Source organism: Pelodiscus sinensis, chromosome 7 (assembly GCF_052426305.1).
Source record: "Pelodiscus sinensis isolate ZL-2025 chromosome 7, ASM5242630v1, whole genome shotgun sequence".
NCBI lineage: Eukaryota > Metazoa > Chordata > Testudines > Trionychidae > Pelodiscus > Pelodiscus sinensis.
This window is the reverse complement of record NC_143058.1, coordinates 28884927-28899313: the sequence shown is the minus strand read 5'-3', so window position 1 is coordinate 28899313 and position 14387 is coordinate 28884927. Positions and strand designations below refer to the sequence as shown.

Below are 14387 nucleotides of genomic sequence, written 5' to 3'. Positions count from 1 at the left end.
CCCCCCGTCCTCATTTCCACGTAGGTTGGGAGGTAAAACCCTGCACGTTAACTTTTGGACTCTGGACTGCACTGACCAGGGACAGAGACTTTTGGGGTGTTGGACTCTGGGACTTCGGGTGATTCTTGGCTGGGGGGGAGGGAGCTTAGCTCATGTTTGGGCCATGAACTCTGGTATTTACCCAAGATAATACCGTATGACTTATCTCTCTGTTTCATTAAATGTTTCTTTCCTACACTCAAAGGGTATGTCTACACTACCCTCCTAGTTCGAACTAGGAGAGTAATGTAGGCATACCGCACTTGCAAATGAAGCCCGGGATTTGAATTTCCCGGGCTTCATTTGCATAAGCGGGGAGCCGCCATTTTTAAAACCCTGCTGGTTCGAACCCCGTGCAGCGCGGCTACACGGGGCTCGAACTAGGTAGTTCGGACTAGGCTTCCTATTCCGAACTACCGGTACACCTCGTTCCACTTCGAGGTGTACCGGTAGTTCGGAATAGGAAGCCTAGTCCGAACTACCTAGTTCGAGCTCCGTGTAGCCGCGCTGCACGGGGTTCGAACCAGCGGGGTTTTAAAAATGGCGGCTCCCCGCTTATGCAAATGAAGCCCGGGAAATTCAAATCCCGGGCTTCATTTGCAAGTGCGGTATGCCTACATTACCCCCCTAATTCGAACTAGGAGGGTAGTGTAGACATACCCTTACTCTGTGTTTGCGAGTGGGGAAGCATTGACTCTCAGAGGCACCCAGGGGTGTGTGAATTTCCCAGGTTACTTGGTGGTGGCTTGACCTGGTTCTGTGTGAGATGGACCCCTAGATATTGAACCCCACCCTGGTTGCTGCTGGGCCTACCCAGCAGAAGGGTTATACTTGAATAGTAGAACAAGAAATATAGAAACCTGGGTTCTCACTTTCTCCACAGAGCTCTGCACTTACATCTGGACAGGAAATATTTTCCTATTTTACAAAAAAATTTCAAGATTTTGAACTGTGTTTTTGTCTCATATACAAGAATGAAAATTTGAAAAATCTTGAACTGTTTCACAAACTGAATTTTTTGTAAAGAATTCACATTGGACAAACAATGTTTTGTTTTCCTAAAACTGAAATATTTTGTTTTGATTTTGACCTTTTACATTTTAGCCCCCTTTAGTATAAATGATCAAAAATTCAAAACAAAAAGGCACTTTGAATCAAAATTAAATTTTTTATCTGTTTTTTTTTTTTTTTTTAAACTGGTAGATTTGCTGACACAGACTCTTTCCAGCTAACAGTTTTGATTCTGACAAATCAGTGTGTTCTGACAAACTCCTTTTCATTTGAAAATTCCCAGAGGAATTGAAGGAAGGGTGATTAGTCTAGGAGGTAGGTCTGGAAAGGAGTCCATCCTAGGCTTGTGGACATATTACAGAAATGCAGAAGAAAACACAATAGGGTAGTAGAAATTGTGGGAAAACATTTAACACAGTTCTGCTATATTCTTTTGCATGTTTTTATGCCTCCATAGTTCCACTTTTTTCTTTATTCTAATAGTGTGAAAAATGTAAATTGGATGTTGTAAGCTGATGGAGTCTCCTTCCAGATCTACCCATGAAATCAGAGTCAAATTAAAAAAATACCATTCCTAAATGCTACTATATAAAACCCAGACCCAATCCTTTTTTCTGACTTAATTCCACCTATGGATTCTTTCCCATGGACACAAGCTCCATCAGCAAGGGTACACCTATACAGTACCACGTGGCTCGAAATAAGCTATGCAATTTAAGCTACACAATTTGCATAGCTTATTTTGAGCGAGTCTATTTTGACAAGTCCCTGAATTCTCATGGAATGAGGTTTACTGGGATGTCGGAATAGCAAGCCCGTTATTTTGAATACATTTTGAAATAACAGGCTTGCTGCTAAGACATGGGGAAACGCTATTTTGGGATGCTGGACGTATCCCAAAATAGCACCACTGTCTAGACGTACCCCAAGAGAGCTATTCTCACATCAGTTCAGGGTAGAATCTAATGACAGTTAGCTAGCAGCAGCATTTAACCTGTAGCTTCCTGCAGGTTTCCAAATGCCATAAATGGAATAGGATGACAGGAGAATCCTGGCACTCTATGGAAACATGGAACCATGCTACATTCATTATGTTAATGTGAACATGTCTCAAACCCGTGGCCTATTTCTACTTTGCACTCCCAGAAGTAAGCTAGATACTGGGATGCATTCACTACCTGATAGAAACCAGGTCTCATGACACCGCCGCACACCCCTATACTGTTTAGAAAGCAAGTTATTATATACTGGGAAACTTATAGTGTGCAGGAATAGGGTATTATGCCTTTTAATTAGTTTGTGAGTCCATTAGTGGAATTCCCTGAACCAGTTGTGGCTCTATACATTAGAGGCTCCCAGCCAGGGTATTATATATAATTAGAGATGGGGATTCTACAGCTTGTAAATCTCCTGGGGAGCCTGGATTTCATAGTCATCAGCCACGATGGAACTCACAACCTTGTCCTCCAATAACATTAGGCCCTGACCACTTGAACTAGCCTCTGTAAAACAGAGTAATTCTATAGGCTGGTGGGTTACACAGTCACACCCTTAAAAAGATCGCTGCCGTATGTACATAGGTAAACATTATGACTGCGTCTAGATTGGCATGATTTTCCGGAAATGCTTTTAACAGAAAAGTTTTCCGTTAAAAGCATTTTTGGAACAGAGCGTCTAGATTGGCACGGACGCTTTTCCGCAAAAGCACTTTTTGCGGAAAAGCATCCATGCCAATCTAGATGCGCTTTTCCGCAAAAAAGCCCCGATCGCCATTTTCGCGATCAGAGCTTTTTTGCGGAAAACAAATCTGAGCTGTCTACACTGGCCCTTTTGCACAAAAGCTTTGCACAAAAGGGACTTTTGCCCGAACGTGAGCAGAATAATATTTCCGCAAGAAGCACTGATTTCTTATAGTAGGAAGTCAGTGCTTTTGTGGAAATTCAAGTGGCCAGTGTAGACAGCTGGCAAGTTTTTCCAGAAAAGCGGCTGATTTTCCAGAAAAACTGGCCAGTGTAGACACAGCCTATATGTTTCGCATATTTATAAACAGAGTTCTCAAGTGTCAAATGTGCCAGTGTATTTCTTCATATATATATGAGAGAGGAAGAGAGAACACAATCCTTGTATAACCACAGATCACAAAGGTTTGGGTTTCTTTTTGTTTGTTTTTTAATTGGACAGTTTTAATTTTAAACAATAAACATTGTACTGTATTATGTTTGGAGGAAGTTTATGGCTATGAAATCCAGCCCAAACCTGTACCTTTGCTTTCAGGGTTAATGATCCATTCAAAGTAAATAGGATGCACTTCCCAAGAATGAAAAGAAGTTTCCTTCCTACTGTATTGAGAAACGGTATGTACTAGAGATTCCTATTGCTGTTCTTTGTACTAACAGTTTGCATTACATCATATGAAATCAGATACCATGATCAACAGGCATGATTGGTTGAATCTCTGCTGACTGATTTGTTATAGGGTGGAAAACAGCAAGATATTTGGCAAACAAACTATAACAATTAATAGTGAGGTTGATAAATATTGAAGGAGAAAAACCCATTATTTTGCAAAAGGCTTTGGCCTGTCATACACTATCTTTAAGACCCCAATCCTGTAAGGATAATGCAGATGCTTAACTCTATGCATAAGTAATAATTTCAACTGATTTTAATGGGTCTGCAAGCTTAGCCCATGTATAAGTCTTTGAAAATGTGGGGCCTGCTTAGGTAGCTAATTAGATACAGGGTAGGTGACTTCCTGAAATTTACTCCTAATAACAAGAAGCCAATATCTGTTCTGCTGTGGCAGCAGAATGCCGGGTGAGCATTTGCATTGCCCTTTCCTAAGGGTAAGGTCTCTGATTCATGTGTTCCAGTCAAGCTCTTAGAGATGTGACTGGGCAGTGCCATTTGTTTTTATACATTATTTCAAGATACATTTCAAAACACCCATCCATTGCTTTGGGCACTTTCACTATAATAAAAAAATGCATATGAAGCTAGGGAGTTTCCTAGTGTCCTATGCAGAGTTGGATTCTTCCCTGGTTGATGACAGTCAGCTTCAGAGGAAGTTTAAGAAGTTCAGTTTTCTGCTTTTTCCTTGACCATTCCAGTGAACGGTCTGTCCTGTTCTTTCTCACAGGCTAAGCTGCTTGGCGGGTTGTATGTGACTCTGGCAACAAGATAGTGGGCTCCAATGAAGAGCAACTCCTCACACACACAAAAGGATGTTTAGATAATTCTTTATGATGCATTAAAGAAAACCAAGCATGTCCAGAGATGAGACAGTCTATCCATTTTTTGACCACCTACCACACTGGATAGTGGTACAAACCTGTATAGGTTGATGTTTGCAGAGTGGTGGAAGCCAGGGTATTATATATAATTAGAGATGGGGATTCTACAGCTTGTAAATCTCCTGGGGAGCCTGGATTTCACAGTCATCAGCCACGATGGAACTCACAACCTTGTCCTCCAATAACTTTAGGCCCTGACCACTTGAACTAGCCTCTGTAAAACAGAGTAATTCTATAGGCTGGTGGGTTACACGGTCACACCCTTAAAAAGAAGGCAGCGGTTCCCATTCACAACAATGGGTCCTAAGGACATGAGGATGGAAATCATATTCTCATGAGCATCATTCTTTGGGAGCAGCTGCAGTCTTCTGCTAGTGATCACAATTGAATTGGGGAGGATGGAGGGGGAAATAGGAAGATAGGAGGATTGTTTCTATGACAGGCTAACCTGCTATGAAGCTAGATTGTGTCTCTAATAAGTTGTATGATGTTAGGAAGGCTCAGGATAATGCTTGCTTCCTTGGCCTTGTGTTTTCATGGTGTCAATGGGCAGATGGAAAAGGGTATTTGGGACCTCACATGTCTGTGCTGTTTCAAATTCAGCACAATGTGTTTTTCATTTTCACCCTCACCGTGGGTGAAATCTGACCCTCTGCAGAAAGCCACCACAAATTCCATGTACTATTTAAGCCCAAATGCTGCACAGGCCTTGCTGTGGCCCAGTGCACAGATTTAAAAATCATATTTTCTCTTCTATTTGAAATCAAACTGTAAAAATCAAAGATGGTTTGTTTGTTTGTATAAATATGAAAAAATAAGCAAAAATATCAACATTTAGATGCTGCTATGTAAAGAGCAGGAGTGTGTCTTGGGAAAAAATGTTTTAAATGAAGACAGATGTGATCTGGATATTGCACAGCAATCCATTACAAATGCTTCCTGTTTACTAGTGCTCCAGACATGGGCTTCGAAACTGGATTTGTTAACCAGATTGGTTTAAAAGTAGTGAGGAAAGAGCACTACAAAATTTGGTCACCTTTCATTTTCTATTCCTTTATCACATATTCAAATGTAACTATGGTAAAGAATTCCAGATAGTAAAATGCCATATGGATGGCATGATTCATCAATTCATACCAGGCATGATCAATTTTTGGATAACGTTGTTTGATGTATAGCAACATGATCCTCATATATTTATGCTTCCCATCTAATCGCTTTACTTGGCAGCACATCAGAATTTGATACTCTTAGGCAGAAAATTGAATACATTTTGTTCTGTTATGAGGCAGGCTAAAATATGTGGAATATATCTGAAATGTTTTCTCCCCCTCTCTTTCAGGAGGTGGTGTTTGGATATGTGGCCCATTGACAAGTGGATTGAAGAAGCCTATAAAACCCACACATGCAGCTGTCATAAAATGAACTTACTATAAAAGCAAAGTATGCTGCACTGTATTATAAGATCTTAAAACCATAATGTGAGGGCCTTAAAATATTCTGGAATTTAATTATGACTCTATATATGCTTTAAATATATGAATATATAAGTACAGACTAATAGTGTTCCAGAAAAATGGCCCCCTCGTGATTACATGCGTGTGGGGAGAGAATATACAGACATTTCAGATTACAGAGTTGGGTGGCTATACATTTTGGGTTGTAGGGCCTGCTCCTCCTCCCATTGTTAGCATCAGCCATTTTACCATTGATTGTAGCTGGGAAAGGATTACGTCTCTCTGATACTAGGGGTTGTGCACAAAGGGGAAAGACTGATTTATAGCTGAAAGTCTACATGTTGGATTTTATTCCTCCCTCCCCCAATCCTGTTTGGGATAAAAAAAAATCAATAAGAAGTTTAATCATAAAAGATTTTAAATATACATAAATTAAAGATCAGGTGCAAAATCCTGGCTCCACTGCAGTTAATGATTAAAACTCCCATTGACTTCAGTGAGACCACGGTACCCTTCTAGAATATTATAGAGTGATAGTGTTTAAGGCCAGAAGGGACGATTAGATCATCTAGTCTGACCTCATTGTATCACAGCTACCATCACCTCCCAGCAATTGCACATAGGACCATCCTTTCGATTCTTGGTGCCCTATGGGGCGGATGGGGAAGGGGGCCAGCTATTCCACGGGGGAGAAGAGGGTCAGGGTTGCAGCCAGGCTGTGGGGGCAGGCGCTGTAGAAAGCAGGCCTAGGGCTGTGGGGAGCAAGAGTATGGAAGGAGAACAAGTTGTAAGTGCCAGGCAGGAAGAGGCATGAGCTGTAGGCCAGAGATGGAGCAGAGGGCAGGCACACAAGTGGGCGGAGATGAGCAGAGGTTTCCCATTCCAGCAAAAGGAGAAACAGCTGGTGAGTGATAGTTGAGCACAGCTCGGGGCGGTGGGGTGGAGGAAGGCATAGGATGGGGCAGGACTGTCGGAACTGGCACTGCCTCTCCTTGCTATTCTGCTTTAGCGGTGGGCATAGGCATAGAGCACTACTAAATTTGGGGCACCAGTATGCAGCTGCATATACCTAAGGATGGCCCTGCCCACACACTAAGCCTACAAATCAAATGAAAGCAAATAGATGAGACCCACGGGACATGCTCTCCCCCTCCTTTCCAAAGGGTAAGACGATGAAGTGGAGCTGGAGAGGGTCAGGAAACAACTGATGTTATTGCCCTGCTCCTCCTCCCCTTCCAGCCAAATCAGCATACTGAGGGAAATACTCTGAGCTGGCCTCATAATAGCAATGCAAAGTGCTCACCCTGATGAGCATGAAGTACCCTCGGAGAGCTTATGTCTACTTGTGGCACAACACCACTGGGTGAGCTTCCTACGGCAGTGTCACTCTGAATACACAGTACAGCCTAGCTTCATGTTGGGCAAATTTCAGAGAAACAAAAATTCTTGGCCTTTGTATTTGGCCTTTCAAAAGGAATCAGTAAACACAAACTAATTAATGTGAACACCACCGATGTGAAGTAGCTCACCATTATTACTCCCATTGCCCAGATGGGGAAACAAGGCAGAAAGGTTAAGTGATTTGCCTCAGGCCAAAAAAGGAAATGGTGTTATCTCTGGGGTATGTCTACACTATGTGGCTCTGTCGATGGAGCCATGTAGATGAGGGTTGTAGACATAGCAAAATGAAGTGGCGATTTAAATAATCGCCACTTCATTTACGTCAAAATGGCTGCTGCGCTGTGCTGATCAACTGTTTGTCGGCACAGTGTGGGAGTCTGGACACTCGGCGGTCGACATCAGAAGCCTTTGTCAACTGCCCCGTTATGCCTCGTGGGATGAGGTTTACCGGGGCGGTCGACAAAGGCTTCTGATGTCGACCGCCGAACGTCCAGACTCCCACGCTGTGCTGACAAACAGCTGATCAGCACAGCACGGCAGCCATTTTGACGTAAATGAAGTGGCGATTATTTAAATCACTGCTTCATTTTGCTATGTCTACAACCCTCATCTACATGGCTCTGTCGACGGAGCCATGTAGTGTAGACATACCCTGGGATTGGTATGCACTAAGCACTGGCTCTCAGTCCTACATCTAGGTCACTGGACCTGTCATTGCAATCATATTAACACATATTCAAATCCAAGGTAAGACTACTTTAACTAACCCCACGAATGCCATGTACTTAATAAATGCCAAATGTAAGTTATCCAAATATCAATACAGCCAATAAGGTTTTCATTTGTAATGGTTTTGTTTGTTTGTTTGTTTATTGTTTCCTTTAATTCTACAGAAGGTTGACTGTATTTGGATAAATCATAAGCATTTTTGAATCGCCGGTCCTGAATGTCAAGTGGCATTATTTGGATATACTGAATTCATCTTCAGACAGAAATAGACAGTAATAGTCGTCTAGAAAACTAAATGTCTGGTACATTTTGTTCACAAACATGAAGAAGTTATCTAATGTCCAAATGTCATGGTTATATATAATGGCAAGAGGACAAAAATATAGGGATGGGAATTAAAGTTCTGCAAATTGTTTCATGTGAATGTAACACTCCATTCACTCCACTGAAGTCAGCCATCGGAGCAAGGTTCTACTTGTACACAGTAACATAATGCTTCAGGGCCTACATTAGTACTAGGGATGTGAGTGTGTAGTTGACTATATGATTAACCAATAAACCTGGTCTTATTGATTTATCCTATCAACTACTCACACTTCTTCCCCTTGGTGCCTCTGTATCAGAGGCAGCAAGGAGCGGGAGGTGGGAGCTGGTGCCCATGAGGGGAGGCAATAGCATGGAGGGTGAGGGGGGCAGGCTCAAGCCAATACATGTGGGAAGCCAGCTTTCAAACTGGGTGCCAGCGTGTATCAGCTTCCGTGCAGCCGCTTGCCCCCCTATGCTGCTGCCTCTCTATCAAAGGCAGCAATGCGGAGGGTGAGGGGGGCAGGTGGGAGTCGATAAATGTGGGCAGCTAGCTTTTAAGTTGGCTCTCCACATGTGCCAGTTCAATAGAGCCACCCGCCCCCCTTTCTCCCCCCTCCTCCCCCGCTGCTGCTTCCCACAGAGCTCAGGCCCCCCATGGACTGGGGCTGCTGCCTCTGTATTGGAGGCAGTGCCGTGGGATGATAGGCAGGAGTCAGTCTGGGTGGAGAGCTGGTTTTTAAACTGGCTCCCCTCATGGACTGGCTTCCGCCTGCTGCTCTGAGCTGCTGCCTTTTATACAGAGGCAGCAATGCAAGGTGGTTGGGGCTCTCTGGGAGTGGAGTTGGGAGTGCACTGGTTGCTGGCCCCACCCCCAGGGACTATTGAATAATTGTGTAACCACTAACATTTGATGAGGTTACACGATTATTAAATTAATTGATAGCTAACATCCCTAATTAGTACTATTTCTACTTAAAGGTTAATGACTGTGAGAAAGATGAACAGAACATGGAAACAAATGCTTGTGCCCTGATATTAAAGATGCTGAGATAATATTGGTTGGATTTTTTTTAACATTACGTTTTTGCAAATAACATTTTAAATTAATTATTTACCCAGCAGAGAACCAAAAAATGGAGGAAATTGCCAAATTCCTAAAGGAAAATAAATATATTTTTATAAAGTCTTTCACCCATAAATTACACTAGAAATATTAACAGAAATTTTATTTCCATGAGCTAGATCTTCCACACCCACTGTAAAATCCATGGAAGGCAGGTGAGAGATACATGCTGTTGTTCCATTAGCAAACTGAGTTTCTCTCCCCAAGTAATAAGCCCCAGACCATCAAGACACATAGAAGACAAAGTCCATTGTGTGGAGGCCAAAGTGTCTCCTTCCCTGTCCTTTGTATTATGGCTCTAATGGATGAAAATGCTACGCTGCCCACATGAGTCTTGCAGGCTTTTCAGGAGTTGACAGTGTCATCCATTCCTGGCAGGGAAATGGAAAGGTCCTAAAATAATAAACTATTTTTTTTCAGAATTTGGCATCTAAAATTAGGCTTTCAAGTTCATCTTAAGGCACCTAAAGAAGTGGCCTGACCTTCAAAAATATTGACAACCGATAGCTCCCATTTGAAAATCAGACCACTTATTTCAGTACCTAAATATGGACCTTGGAGTCTAACATTAACCACCAATTTTTGAAAATCCTTCTCATTTAAGGATATATTCGTTACAGATTCTTGGTAGGTACATTAGATAAAGGGAGCGGATTTGAAAAGGAGGAGTGTAGATAAAGGGAGTGGTTATGAAATTGTTAATAGGAATGTTCTAATCCAGACACATTTAGGGGAAATTTGGATCCACATCTGAACTTCAGATATTTCTCCAGAAGATGAATGCAAAATGCAGCATTGGATTAGAGACTCTTCCTGCTTTGCAGAATTATCGATCTAGGTCCAGATGTTATGTCTTGTGCCCCTCTCTATTTGTTAATAATGTTTAATAATTGAAATATGTGATTACTAGCTTGATATTTATTCTTTAAAGAAAAATTCTCAACAATACAGTTTTTCAACCGCCAGAATCAGAAATATGGCTCCATATAAAAGTACATAGTTTGCGTCATACGGCCAAAATGAAGTGATTAATGTTTGAGACTATGCCACATTCTCTGAATATCAACAGTGATGATCATTTTGAAGGAAATGTGTTTAAAAAAGAAAAATCAAAATGAAATATGTCAATTGAACTTGTTATTTGGTAATCCTTGTGGTTATACAAACTGTGTTGTTTAATTAGATTGTCTTGTGTAAGAGTTTTTATACAGTATGCCAATTATACTTAAGCCTAAAGAATTTCAGAGTTCACAGAAAAGGGAAGAGAGTTACAAAATAATTATGATACAACATTGTTTGCACTGTTGTGGTAATCGTGTTGGTCCCAAAATATTAGAGAGACAAGGTGGGAGAGATAATACCTTTTAATAGACCAGCTTCTATTGGTGGAAGAACTACACGGATCTCTTCTTAATGTCACAATGTTGTACCTGGTTTTACAATTTTTATGTTGTGATGTTCTTGTTGTACATAACAGGAACTCTTAATCAGGCCATCAGGGATGTGTGATTTAATCATGGTAGTTGGTATCATGAAATTTCTTGTGTCACAGGAGCTTACAAATTCAACTGGTAAGGGAGTGCTAGGTTTAATTTGGAGATTTATTCACTGGGTTGTTTTCTAAGGCTATACTTCTGATCTTAGGAAGCCCTATAAGAGTTATGGAAATAATTAAGTAAAATTCACATACATAATGGATTGCATCACCTAGAAAATTCAATCTGAGCTGGCCATATCATCATGGAAAAGACTAGTCTTATAGTATTGTTCCATGGCCAGAAACAACAATAATCAGAAATTTCAAATAAAAGCCTTTTAATAAAAAATTTCCAAACTTGCCTTCAATGGGAGCGCTTGCATGAGTAAGGGTGGGAACAGTTTGGCCCCAATTTTGCTTAATTCAGAAGAGATTCAGAATAGTTTGAAAAAGCATTATAGTTTATAGGCACTTAAAATGTTATGAACCCATAACTGACTACTGAACCCATGCTAGTTCTTATACCTGAAGCATTTATGATATTTCAGTAGCTTTTTGCCTTAGCAGCACAATTTTCTGCTCGATGTTTCTTAAAAGCAAAATAGATAGCAAATGGAAACACAAGCTTTCTGGAAGTTACTGTGGAAGACCTTGTGTTGTTAAAACTCACTGAGGAGTTCATTTGTGAATCTATAGAATGTGGATTTTAGAAATGTAAATGAAATGTGGCTTGGGACCCCAAGTTTCAATAGGCCCCTTACACAGTTTGAAAAATGCTACTTGAAGTTACTTAACTTTATAGGCAATCAAAGTCCCAGAGTTCAAGAGTATAGTGGAACTCAAAATAAGGTTAAAACAATGAATCCTGTGATACCTTAAAGACTACCAAATTTATTGGGGAATGAGCTGCATATTTGACACCATGGGTCTGACTAGGAACTGGGAATGACTATGTCATTACAATAAGTAATTTCCCCCTTTAGGTATTCTTACCCTCTAGTCACTGTTGAAAGATGTCAACATCCACCAACTGAATTAGCACCGCTGCCACACTCCCACCTCTGTATGTACGTATAAATCCCTGACATCTGATTCTTTCACTGCATGCATCTGATGAATTGAGCTGCAACTCACAAAAGCATATACCCTAATACATTTGTTAATCTTTAAGGTGCCATCAGACTTCTTGCTGTTTTTACTTTTAACTCTGTTGTAGGTGGATCAAAAAGCAACCTGAATCTAGGAGTATGTCTACACTGCAACACTATTTCGAAATAATGAAATTATTCCAAGTCTATTTCATGGAATGAGGAGTAACAGTTAATCCGAACAAAGTCCTTTGTTCAGATTAACTTTAAACTGCTGCTTGTAGCCATGGGCAGTTTGTTCGGACTAAGGGGGATTTTAAAATGGCGGCCGGACGGGAACATGCAAATAAAGCCCGGGATATTTAAATCCCAGGCTTCATTTGCAACTCCAGTTCCCTGATTTGCCTACCTACCTCGAATTAACGAGCTAGTGTAGACATACCCTATGAGACCAGGGGGATCCTTCTGTGGTAGATGCTGTACAAACACTGAACAAATAGAGAATTCCTTTCACAAAGATTTTACAATCTAAGCATATAGCATTAAGACAGCTCTAAATTAGGCAGAAGGAGATCCCAGTGGAAAAGAATAGAGCCTCAGGACTGTGCATCATGCACGTGTCCAAGGACAAAACTGGAGCAAAAATATAAGGTTTATATTTTATACTTATCTTGTGCTTTTCCATGGAGGATTTCAAAATATTTACAAGCAAAAGGACCAGTCTTGTACTCACAAGAGCTGTTCAACATTTTGTTGGAGCAGACCCTAATGATTCTAACTGTCCAATGCCCTTATGACATAAGGTAAGTATTGTTCTCTCCAGATGAGGATACCAGCATACAGAATGGTCAAATGACTTGTGCAAGGTCACATGGGAAGTTTATGGCAGAGACCAAAATAGAATCAGGCTTATGGCAGCTACTCCTCTGCTCTAACCATAAGATCCAAGAAGCCTCATAATATCTACATTATTATAATTTTTAAAAGATTTTAAATAGTTTCTTACTGCATTGGAGGAGAGATTGTTTTGAGTGTTATTTATTATACGCATAAGTCTCATTAGTCAAATTTGTTATATTCACAAGTTTTAAATTTTTGACTTAAGTATATTTATTTTAAAGGATTGCTATTCCACATTCTGCTGATTTTGCATGTGACTTACATTGGAAAGTAAAGGACCATTCTTCTTAATTTCCACAAAACCACTTCCTTCATGCACATTCACTGCTATCACCAGTTCGACAGAGCTATTCATTTGTGATGGAAACAAGGAGTTGTTAGTTTTCAGAAACAAGGAAGGACCATTAAAATATTTTGAGATGTACCCTGACCTAAACAAGTTTGGACATTTCAATAATTATCTCTTCCTCCTCCCCGACTGCCCATCATTAACTTGTAGTTAGAACTGGGCAAGAGAAAATTTCAGAGGACCGGAATGTCAAGCAATGGAAGGTAAAAATGTAGGCCCATTTATCTGGTGATGTAATGCTGTTGACTTCAGTATCTATGTTTGCAAAGAATTGGGCCTCTGAGGCTAGCATCAACCTTTAGGTCTTTAAAAGAAGTTTTACTGAATAGAACTGATTTTCCTATCACTCTGTGTAAATGAGGGGTTACTCCTCTGAACTCATTAGGTATGCTGGCATAAAACGTAGAGAGCTAGACCCAGCTTCTGTGTCAGTCTTTATGACATATTATTATATGTAATTAAATATAAACTCATACCAGAAAAAATGTTTGTTAACTTGCATGGGCAAGTCTAAGGGAGGGAGAAAGGTTCTATAACATCTGGAACAGAAAACAAATATGTAGGAGGTAGCCACATTCTTTTCCCACGTTAGCAAGCTGCGTAACATGTGAATTCACCTTTGGAATTTTGATACTTGCCTTATATGGTTAAAAAATGAGACTTGACTTTGACTTTGTAAATACATGTTCAAGTTCCAGTCCAACCTGCCTATTATACACACCCATACCTCCACACCATACAACTAAATGCTACCCACAGGTTCTTGAAAAGTGAAGTCAGAGCTTTAGTGTGATAAAAGAGAGAGGACAAATTAATTTATATTCATGATATTGGTTTTAATTTAAGTCAAGATTCTTGCTGTTAAGTCTTGTCTCCAAAATTAAATACACAAACTAAGAAGTTAATTTTCAGTGTTCCCCATCTGTCAGGTGGCAGAAGACAAGTTTTTAAATGGATTTGCCTGTATTCAGGTTTAAGTTTTCAAAGTCTTTTCTGGAGTCTTTTGAAGTCAGTGGGAATCCTTCTATTAATTTTAGTGACATTGAACAAACCCTACTTAAATGTATACTGAGCTATGTTCTATTGTTTTTGACATACCAAAATAATTTATATGAAGTCAAAAGAATCAGTCTGGATTCATATCAGCTTTAAAGGAATTTGTTTGCCTATTAAAGATAGGGACAATAATGAAGATTGCAACTAAATTTTAGCTA

General features: G+C 40.4%; 1 long non-coding RNA gene across 8 annotated transcripts in view; it reads left to right on the top strand.

Annotated features, from left to right (window-relative positions):
* LOC149524048 (uncharacterized) overlaps nt 1–14387 on the top strand; it is a 241536-nt gene that overhangs the window by 214723 nt on the left and 12426 nt on the right. For 7 of the 8 annotated variants that reach the window (XR_016350013.1, XR_016350010.1, XR_016350012.1 and 4 more), the window contains 2 exons: nt 3325–3404; nt 5686–7468. This is a non-coding gene — a long non-coding RNA (uncharacterized LOC149524048). Of the gene's footprint in view, nt 1–3324; nt 3405–5685; nt 7469–14387 lie in introns of those variants that run through there. The other variant, XR_016350011.1, reaches the window with a different exon arrangement.